Here is an 11,451-nt window from a genome sequence, read left to right on the forward strand (position 1 = left end):
AACTTACTTGAAAGCCCAGTGATGGTTTTTTTTTAAACAGTCCCCACCATTTTCCAGCACCCTCTTTTGAAGCAAATCTTTTGGAGACAATTCTTAGCCATCGGATAATTGGTTGGTGCGGGGTGTGGCACACGATAATAAATGCAGGTGATTTTCATCAATGGCCAGTGTCAATTCAGAAGTCGAACATGACTACATCACCCGGGAGGCTTTGCAATGATACAAGCTCTGACCATGTCTAAACCCTTGGAGAAGAGAGCAAAAGGAGATTAAGACCATCGTGTTTGTTGAGAGTCCCTATACCCTCTGGGACCCTCTAAGTGGAAACAGTTGCCATGTGGCAGGAGGATCAAACATGGTGAAGTGCTCTAGGTGTGAGCAGTCCAGAGCCACGTTCAGAGGAAAGAACGTGTTGACTATAATTTTTGTTCATAAAGAGCACAAATTGGGTCTCCAGATGGTGCCCCGTAGACATAATTACCCATTGCAATAAATCACATGGACGTGACACAGCAATTATTCTTGAGCCTCCACCCCTCCCTTGTCAGGTGCTGGGGAGACGCACCCGGACAGTCTTTCAGGTATTTTGAGGTAGTGATGTGCAGTCCATTAGGGGTCTGTGAGGGGGATGCAGCCATTAGTGCTTTATCGTCAGCTGGGACAGATAATGGATGCAAGATGTAGTCTATTGCCCAGGTACTAATCCCCATTACAGCTGTGGCTCTCTGGATAGTAGAGAGGAAGCACGGAGAGGGAGGGTTCAAAGCCACATCTGCATGGTGGCTAGAGTTTAGGATGTAAACATTTAAGGAGGAATGAGTCCTTTGACTTCCACACTCATCACCAAAGAATTTGGTGTGCAACTCACTTTTCTCATCAAATCCTCAGCCTGTTTGGTTGTTTGGGAAGCATTTCTTCTTCATCATCTCTTTATTCATTCAACATGTGTATATTTTAGGATCACCCAAGCTCTATCAGTGCCTAAAGATATTTTAGAACCTCCAAAGGCATATCCATAGACCCGCCTGTGCCCACAAGGAGGTTAAGCAGTGCCTGTTTGAAAAAGCACTGGCTTGAACATGCAGAATGCTGTTCCGGAGGAATGCCAGACCCCACAAATGATGCAGTGCAAAATAGAGTCAGATTTCATTGCTATATCAAGTAAGAGTATGTCCTAAAATTTTCATAGAATTTTCAAAAGCATAAAATTAATTCTTTGAGAAACTCCCGTTATGTATTTACTTGGTGCTTCTTCTATGCTGATACCATAATAGACCCTGAACTTGGGGTAATCTTCCCCTTCAAACAGGGCGAGGAAGAGCTGTGTTTCCTGTGCTCTTGAAGCTGCACACGCTTCTAAGTGACAGGTTGTATTTGTGATATCATAGGCCTCCCTATCCGTGGTGTGAAGGTTAGCAAGGATGTGCTAGATATAGAAAACAAAGAGCCAGACATAGTGGTTCACGTCTCTAATATTCTGAAGTAATGGGATCAGAGGTTATCCTCAGATACATTGTGAGTCAGAGACCACGCTGGGCTGTGTGACACCGTCTCAAAACAGAGAAACAAGCAAGCAAAGCTATGTAGAAAGTGAGCGTCTTCTTTCAGTATTGGCTGGCCCTCCCATGAGTGCCCTTTAGATGTTATAACAAGTTACTTTAACTTAGCATATTTTTAAAAGTTATTTATTTCACACACACACACACACACACACACACACACACACACACACACACACACACACACTCTTACTAAATGGACAACAAGTTCATTTAGTAAATCAAAAATAGTAGATTTACCCCTAGCACCTATGACTTCCTAGCCTTGGGCCTTTGACTAGTTCAATGGTACTAGGTAAGCATGACCTTCCCTCCTATGGACTTGATGTCAGATTCTCAGATTCCAAAAGAAGTCATCCTGTGGTGATGGTTTGAATGAGAACTATCCCCCATTGCCTCAGGTATTTGAACACTTGGTTCCCAGTTATTCCATTGTTTGTCAAGGTTTAGATGGTATAGCCTTGCTGTAAAAAATAAGTAACAGGGAGACACTTTCAGCCATCCTACCCTGCCTACTTGTAGTTTGCTCTCTCTGCTTGTGGTTCATTATCTAAGTTCTCTGCTTGTTGATCCAGGTGCCATTTCTGCCACACACTGTTCCGTTGTCCCTGTCATATATTCTAACTTCCTGGAAACATAATACCAAATAAACTTTTTGTTCCTTAAGTTGTGTTGATTATGGCATTTTATCATGACCACAGGAAAGTAACTAACGCATTCCCCTAAGAGCCATGCCATTAATACACCAATAAGGACATCTTTCCTAGAAAGGTATTATTTTTATATACAAGGTCCAAAGCTATAGAAGGCCACACTGTCTACACAGTAACTTTCAATATCAGGGAGGAAGCTTCCAGCTCTGTTCCAATATGATTGCTCAGTGTTCTGCATTCCAAAGTATAAGGCATCTTCAGTAGCAGGGTCTTACACCCAGTTCTAGTGGTAACCAAGAGCAGAAGCCCTAACTGTGTTTTTCTAGGTCCTAAATGATCTTCCTTGCTAACAACTTGTAGGGAAATGTTCTTCATCCACTGCTTCTGTGATCAACATCATTCACGCAAATATGATACTCCCACTATGTGCATTTAAATTGTGTTTGCCAATTAGTTCTTAAATAATAGGTTTCAATATGGTCTCTTCATTTACTTAGTGTCTTAACACAACTCAAATATATTTCCTGATAGTTCTGAGAATCAGAAGTCTAAAACACAGAAGAGAACTGAAAGACTGTGGCCATATTATAAAAGGAAATATATTCCTTTGGCTTATCCAGTTTGGGCTGAGTAGTTCAACAGTGACTCCCTGCACACTGGAGGGGCTGAGGACCCTGTAGCTGCTCAGTTTATGAGAGTAAATGCCTGTATCTAGCCTAGAATGACATTTAAACCAAAGATTTTTAATCTCAAATGACAATCAGTAGTGTCATAACAACGGTTGGGTGACATCTTTGCTTAATCATTGATCACAATTTCCTTTTCATTGTGCCCGGGGTGCAGCAGCGTTCTGAAGCATTCTTCTGCACATATGTCTTGTCCTATTGATCTTGACAAAGAGTGATAAAAAAATAAACACCTCATAATATCATACAGCAGAAGAGAGAAAGACAGATAAGACAGTTATCTTGAAAAAGAGATGGGAATGAGGAAGCCCCACCTAACAGGATGTGGGAGTCAGGCTATTTCAGCTTGAGCAACTGATATTGGGCAAAGAGATCACACACTAACCTCCTCCATCATCACAGGACTAATTCATGAAGGGAAGGTGTTGGCAAGAGATATAATAACTTAAGGAGAAGCATAAAAGTCAAGGTGAGGGGCTGGAGAGATGGCTCAGCAGTTAGTAACACTAACTGCTCTTCCAGAGGACTTGAGTTCAATTCCCAGCAACCACATGGTGCCTCACAACCATCTGTAATCGGATTCAATGCTCTCCTCTGTTATATCTGAAGAGAGCAACAGTATACTCATAAATAAAATACATTTAAAAAAAGTCAAGGTGAATGATCTGTTTAATTTACAGCTGTGCTTTACAAAGACTGGAATTTCTGGATGCAAAATTTTTGATGGTGTAGCATTAATGGATAGATGCAAGTAAATGAATAAACTTGAACCAACAGTGAATGTAGAATTTGCTCTGTGTGTGTGAGTGTGTGCATGTGTGTGTGTGTGTGTGTGTGTGTGTGTGTGTGTGTGTGTACATACATATATTCTAGAATATTCTGCATCCTTGCGATAAAAATTTGGAATTCACATTCTATGGATTTGAAAATGTTGAACACCGGAAACCGGTTACAGGCATGAAGAATCAAGGTTATGAATACTCTATAGTTCTAGGAGCCTACCTCGTTCCCCACATGGTCAGTGTTCACAACCATTTGGACTACCAGCTGTGAGGCCAGAATACGATTCTCGTCCTGAGCTGACATAAATCTCCCTGTACATATGGATAATCCTGTCTGGGATGGAACATTAAACCCTCACTATTTGAACATGGTCACCCATTACTTACAATAAGTATAAAATGATTACATTAGTTCTTGGGACTGAAGAGATATCTCTGTGGTTAAGGGTATATACTGCTCTTACAGAGGACCTGAGTTTGGTTCCCAACACCCACCAGGGGTCACTCAGAGTCTCCTATAACTTCATCTTCAGAAGACCTCTAGCCTCTGTGGTAACCCGTATTCATGGGAAATATCTACTTGAACATACACATAATTTAAAATGATAAAAAATAAATCCTTAAAAAATGTTAGTTGGAAAAGTTTGAGGTTGTTGTCTGATCCTAGCTAGCATTCACCAGGGAGGGGCTTATAGGAAAAATTTTATCAATGATAGAATGAAAAAATACTGTTTTGTACATTAGAGCTTTGAAACATTTACATCTTTACATACATGTGAGATTTTATTTGTGTAATTATCCATACTCAAATTAAAATTATATATATATATATATCTTATATTATAGGTATACATTTTATAAGTATTTGCTACATAACTAGTGAATTCCATCCTTGATTCTGTAATGTGTATTAGACGTGCCAGCACCCCAGGGTTCCTCTCACTCATCTCATCAGAAGAAAGAGCAGCAAAGGTCTGGTAGCTTTTTGAAAATCCATATGGAAACTTACTACTGCAGAAGCTTCCTAGATACTTATACACGTGCATATACAAAAAGACTGTAAATGGAGTTACCTTATAATAGAAAGATAATTCCCTCACCAGCACCATGGGTACCAGGAATAGGTTACCTGTTTTGGGAGTGATGGTAAGTGAGGTCAGTAGCAAATGTTATAGACTATTGCCATTGCTCTTGGTTACCCACCAGAACTTGACAGTAAAGACCCCAATAATGCTCAAAACATCAAGTGCTTAAGTCATAGAGTGGGAGGGGAAAAGCAGATACTGACTGGAAGCTTCATCCTGATTGGCTAGTTTTCATAGTGCTGGAAGGTTCTATACAAGCTATGGTACACACCTCAGCTTCCTACCCACCCACCTTTGTGTTCTCTTCTATTTTTAACCCATCAACTCCAGTTTGTGTTACCCAGATATTCTTGGGTGGAGGGGTATTTTCTGGAGCCTGGTTGACTTATCAGTGGTCACATCCTTAAAGAGTCAGTCTGTCTGTCTGTCTGTCTGTCTGTCTGTCTGTCTGTCTCTCTCTCTCTCTCTCTCTCTCTCTCTCTCTCTCTCTCTGCTATCAAATTCCAATAGTCCTCAGCTAAGTGTGAGGCCTAGTGGCCACCCACCCCCATGCTGTGATCTTGTCTGGCTTGAGTGTGTGCAGGACTTGCAGATACTGTCACAATCATGGTGAGTTCACAGGATCAACTCTAACTGTTGTGTCTTTAAAACGCCTTTCTGTTGAAGTTATCTACTACCTCTGGCTCTTATACTATTTCTACCCTCTTCCATGAAGATTCCTGCACCTAAAAGGAAGAGGTATGATAGAGATGTCCCATCAGAGGCAGTGTACTCTGAATTCTCTTATACTGTGTGTGTTGACCAGTGTGTGGGGTTCTGTGTTAAATGCAATTCTAAATAGGGTTGAGAGATGCCCTGTCTATGAGTATAGCCATACGTCATTAGGAGTCATCTTTATGTTATGTCCAGTTAGCAAAACAATACTATTAGGCTCTTCCTTAGGATCTGTGACTTATCTAGACTCTTGGCCCAGTTAACAGTGTCTGGTATGGGTTACATCTCATACAGTGAACTTTAAATCCAATCAGAAATTGGTTGGTTACTGCAGTGACATTCATGTCATCGTCTTAGTCAGTGGTCTGTTGCTCAAAAGAGACACCATGACCAAGGTACCTTCTAAGAGAAGGTATTTGCCTATGGATTCTGTCCCCCTCACTGTCCCTTGTCTGGCCTCCGTGGGAGAGGATATGCCTAGTCCTGCAGTGACTTGAGATGCCAGGATGGGTTGATACCCAGAGGGTACCTCGTGCTTCTCAGAGGTGGTGGGTGGAAGGACCATGTGAGGCAGGTACTGGGAGGAAGGGGCTGTGATTGGGATGTAAAATGAATAAACAAACAAACAAATAAATAAATGGAAACAGAAAAAGAGATAAGGAAGGCATTTACTTGTAGGCTTGCTTACAATTTCAGAGGCTTAGTCCATTATCATCATGGCAAGGAGCCTGGCAACATGCAGACAGGTGCTGGAGCAGTAGCTGAAAGCCACATCCATGGGGAGAGAGAGAGAGAGAGAGAGAGAGAGAGAGAGAGAGAGAGAGAGAGACAGACAGACAGACAGACAGACTGGGCCTGGAGTAGGTTTTTGAAACTTCAAATCCCTCTCCCAGTGGCACACTTCCTCCAGCTGGCCCATATCCCCCTAATCCTTCTGATCTTTGCAAAGGGTTCCACTCCCTGTTGACTCAGCATTCAAATGTATGAACTGTGAGCCTATGGAGGGGCCATTCCTATTCAAACCACCACAGTTGCTAATGCCCCAGCAGTATATCTTGACAGGACAGCCATTATTATAGCCCACAGGGTTTGCAGTTGAATAAGATTAATGATAACTTTTCTTTTCTAAAAAATACTTAAAAGAGTGGTGGAGGTCAAGTAATCAGGCACTGCACGATAACTTGCCCATAACATGGTGTGTCTGTGTATGTCTGTTTTCTATGACTGACCCGTCTTAGTCTGTCCTGGTGGCTGTGATGGGAGGCTCTGGCCCGGGAGGTTAATAAACAGGGATATATGTGCCGCCATTCTGGAAGTTGGGAAATCCAGGACCAAGGTGCCCACAGGCGGTACCTCCTCTCTGCCTCATCGCACAGTGGAAGGAAGAGCAACCCTCTCACACATCTGTTATTCACACTAATCCCTGGCATGGAGAAGCCACACTCATAACCTCCCTCTCCAAGTCCCCAGCTCTGAATACCACCGTGTTCCAGTGTAGGAACTTGGGGGAACACTGGCATGCCCCCTTCTTGTTCTCAGGTCCACTGAATTAGGTGCTATAGAAACATGTAAACACACAATTAATTATGGGTGATAGAGGAGACAGGACACAGTCAGTAGGGACAGTCTCAGCTGAACAGATAAATCTGCACCCACCAGAAAAACAGACACAGATCTTACAAAGAGTCCTAAACACCCACAAGAATCACTTGGAGAAGCTTTTCTTGTCCAGAAAGCAAGCTGGGGCTATGACTCATAAATATGTAGTCGGAGAAATGAGCTAAAACAGCGTGTGTAGCCCTCCTGGACAACAGTTATGATCTCACTGAGAACATTCAGTAAAAAGACATTTGTCTCTTTTTTTTTTTTTTTTTTTTTGCCTCCTTCCAACCACAAGCAGACAGGGAAAAGGAGGGCAGGGGCAAGAGGGATAGAGAGGCTGTATTGAGTAGACCACCCAGTCCATCTCCCCCAAAGCCACTCCAGCCACAGGCCTGGCCACCCAAGCAGGAGGGAGAAGAGTGAAGGCATTAGGAATGAGACGAGAGGCCTTACACAAACACAACGGAGTCTCAAGAACCCAAATGAGGTACTTCGAAAAACCAAACGGGACCCGAAAGTTATAGAACCAAGCAGAGAGACCATTAAACACGCCCTTCCCAGAATAGAGGATACGACCAGCAAGGTAGTTAGAAAAAATACACCTCTCTTTCATATTTGTCCCCCCAACCCACACATATATACAAAAATAGACTTCTCAATAAAATGGCTCTATGAAGCTCATGAGTCCTGCGTCTTTGGGTTGCTTTGAAAAATTAGATAAAGATGATCATTGTAAGACCCAGTGCCTGGGCGGCTCTCAGTAACTGCAGAGGGGTTCCTTTCTTTCTTCTAAATCCTTTCTGCTACCCTTTTCTTTTTTTTAGCAGAGATGAAACTACTCATATAAACATTACTAGGCATGGTCATTTGCATAAACTTTTAATCCATAATCTAACTGTGCATATGCATTTGTGTGCGAACTTGCTTAAAGGAAGTGCTCTCTGTCTGGATCCACGGGTATTTTTAGTCTACAGTTGTTAAAGAAACTTCCAAAGCATATGGAGCATCTTAGGCCAAATTCAAGTCAAAGCACAAAAAACACCGGTGAGCAGGTTTCTGAGACACGCACGGGCAGGACACTCAGTCAAACAGTGAGCCTCTTTACTCTGCTGGTCTTCCTCTCCCCATCCCCTCTTTTCTCTCTTCCTTTCTCTGCTCTCTTCTCTCCTTCCTCACTGCTTCCTTCCTTCCTCCTTTGCCTTCCCTTCCTTCTCTCCCCACTCCTGTCTTCCCTCTTTCCCTCATTCCCCTGTCCTTCTCTCCCTACTTCCTTCTCTCCTCCCATTCTTCTACCCTTCCTCCCTTCCTTATTGTCTCTTCTCTATCCACGTGGAAGATTCCTTCCCTGTGAAAATAGAAACAATATCTACCCTCCTTATATAATCCCAGAAACAACCTGAAGAACACTTCACACAATTCCACCAACGTTCGCCCAGGGGATATGAGCGATATGTACTCAGGAGCACATTATCTCAAAGGATAGGAGAAAAGTTTCCATTAGATGGATAAAAGAAAATCTGTCATTTCCTCAATGATCATCCGTGTGATTTCCACCCAAGTCATCATGAAGTTGGATGCTTATTACCCATCAATTATCCTGACATTCCCCACCTTTCTCCCCTCCATGCCTGTCAGATGGCATGTGGGAGCCATTACCACAGGCACACGATGCAAAAACCCTGGGCTTTCATGGTGACTTCTTGCCTCTCTGTCAAGTTCAAAGACACATAATGGAATGTAGGTGAGAGGTTTGGCTTTTTACTTTTTTAATAGAAATAATCTTGAGTCTCCTCAAATGTCTGGAAAAAAAAAAAAAACAGGCTTCCCATGTACTGCCACAAAGAGACCGTTAGTACTGAAACATCCAATGGGTATAAGACAATCTATTTTTCCAAAGCTAAGAATTAGTTGCTAGTAAAGGAAATAAATAAAGTTCCCACCTCTGCCAAGACTTTGGAAGACCATACATTGTCCTGTAGTCAGCACAAGACATCTAGTAGACTGAAGGAATTCTCCCCTCTTTTATTTGGCTAGGGGTTATGGTGTCACTATGTAGCACTGGCTGGCCTGGAACACATAATGTAGAAGAGACCATCCCAGAATCCTTCGAAATCCACCTGCCGCTGCTTCTGGAGTGCTGGGACTAAGGGCTTGCATTTTAAAGAGTTCTTAGCTGCTTTAGTAATTAGGCTTCCCAAAACACAACCACAAGTCTTGCTGACATCTTTAGGAGACTTTCTAAGCACCTGGACAGAAGGAGTGAAAATATTATTTGTTCTCGCTAACTTGTGGGTGACCGACCGAGCATGGGCTGCAGACGCTTATGCATCTTGGCATCTGTTCCTGTCCAATCCTCCATAAAACTGTCAGTCAAAACACCCGTGCACGAGAACGTGTGCCAGGAGGAGAGGTTGGTGGAGTTCAGTTCACACCTGTGGGTCAACTCCATGCGTGTCTCCTCATCCCACACCTGCAGAGGAATGGGCTCTTAGGAGGTAAGATCAAACACGCATAACAGTTCATTTTATTGAGCCTCAGGCACCGTGGCAGGAATGCCCTGGGCCTCAGTCTGAGGGTCTGGTATTACGTGCTGAGGGTAACAACAACACTCTTGGTTGGAGATCACACTGCTTGGGCAAAAGGACATTCTGATCTCCACCTCTGGTCTCAGGAGGCTGAGTTGGGCATTATACAAACAGCACATGCTTTAAGATGTACAGAGCCTTGTGCTTTTAAGAGGCCTAAAGAACATTTTTCCATGGGTACCATTAAGGGGGGGGTGCTGTTTAAACAAAAACTGGCTGCAGCTGCGTCTGCCTTCTCTGCTAGTGACATAATTCATCTTTGGGTAAATAGTTCTTTTGTTTCAGCCATGTCTGCCCTTTCCCCTTCTAGAAAGAAAACGAAGACCCATGGGCACAGCATGGATGAGTTAACAGGACTGTACACATGGCCCTATATAAAAATTCCCAGTCGCTCTTAAGGAGACCAGAGGATGCTTTGTTTCCACAGGAACAGCATGCCTCAGAAGGCCTCAGGACAAAAAAAAAAAAAAGAGCGAGCTGTTGGTAGCAGTAACTCCCAAACTTGACTGACGGTTGGAATAAGTTACTTCAGAAAATGTTAACTAGTCTGATGAGCCCGTAGGACTTGGTCAGCTTAGGATCAGAGACGCACAATGGGAAGTGTGAAAATCTGGTTGGGTGACTCCTCAAGTTGATAGCTAGGACCAAGGTCCCTAAAAACTAAGACTATATTGAAAGGCTTTAAAAGGAATTTGCAAACTGTTTCTGAGAATCCCTGTTTTAGGAGGTAATTAATGTATTTCTAAAACCATAGCATGTAGCATTAAATTGAGCATTGTTTTTTTAATATTCACTTCATCCTCACTGAATAAATCTTTACTCTAAGATAACTGACTCTCTCCCACCTCACAGCCAGCCACGTGAAGAGCAAGAGAGTTCTATCTGCTCACATACGTAACTCCAGAGAATCTGAAGGATTGCCTACCTGTATGAGCTTCACTATTCAACAGTGCTTGGCACTGAATGCAGAGCTTCATGAATAGAAGATGTGGTGGTTTGGATAAAATCACCCCCATAGGCTCATAGGAAGTGGGACTATTAGGAGGTGTGGCCTTGTTACAGTAGGTGTGGCCTTGTTGGAGGAAGTGTGTCACTGCCATGGCAGGATGAGCTTTGAGGTTCAGATGCTCAAGTCAGTCCCAATGTCATTCTGTTGCCCTTCTTCCTGCCAATCCAGGTGTAGAATCCTGTTCCTTGCATGTCGCCATACTTCCTGCCATGATGATAATGAACTAACCTCTGAACCTGTAAGCCAGCCCCAATTAAATCTTTTCATTTATACGAGTTGTGGTCATGATGATTCTTCACAGTAGGAGAAACACTAACCAAGATGGTAGGAAAGTGCTCTACCATTGAGCTACCACCCCCAGACTAAACCGGCACCAACCATTTCTGCTTTGATGTAAAAGAAAGGGGAAAACACTGATGGAGAATATCCAGACAATAACATTTGAGTTCCATAGGCTCCTGTAGGGAAGCCGTGGCCTCACTGAGGAAAAGAAATCAAACAAAATAGATTAGCACTGCAGGAGGTGTCTGGCCAGGGCTGGATGGGGATGAGCCTCAACACGGACTTTTCCACTCTGGAGCCCCAGGGTCGGTGTTCTTGTCAGACACTGTGGTGAAGTTCAAGATGCAGTTCTGGGAAACCAAGGCTGGCTGGCACCTGTCACCTCAGGCAGATACTGCCTTGTGGTGGTTATGATATGAAATAGATCATTTATTGATGGTCATGTATGGAAGCAAACTGATTTATTTATTTTATTCAACAGGCCTCACCGTGAG

This window comes from Rattus norvegicus, chromosome 10 (assembly GCF_021556685.1).
Source record: "Rattus norvegicus strain SHRSP/BbbUtx chromosome 10, alternate assembly SHRSP_T2T, whole genome shotgun sequence".
NCBI classification, from domain to species: domain Eukaryota; kingdom Metazoa; phylum Chordata; class Mammalia; order Rodentia; family Muridae; genus Rattus; species Rattus norvegicus.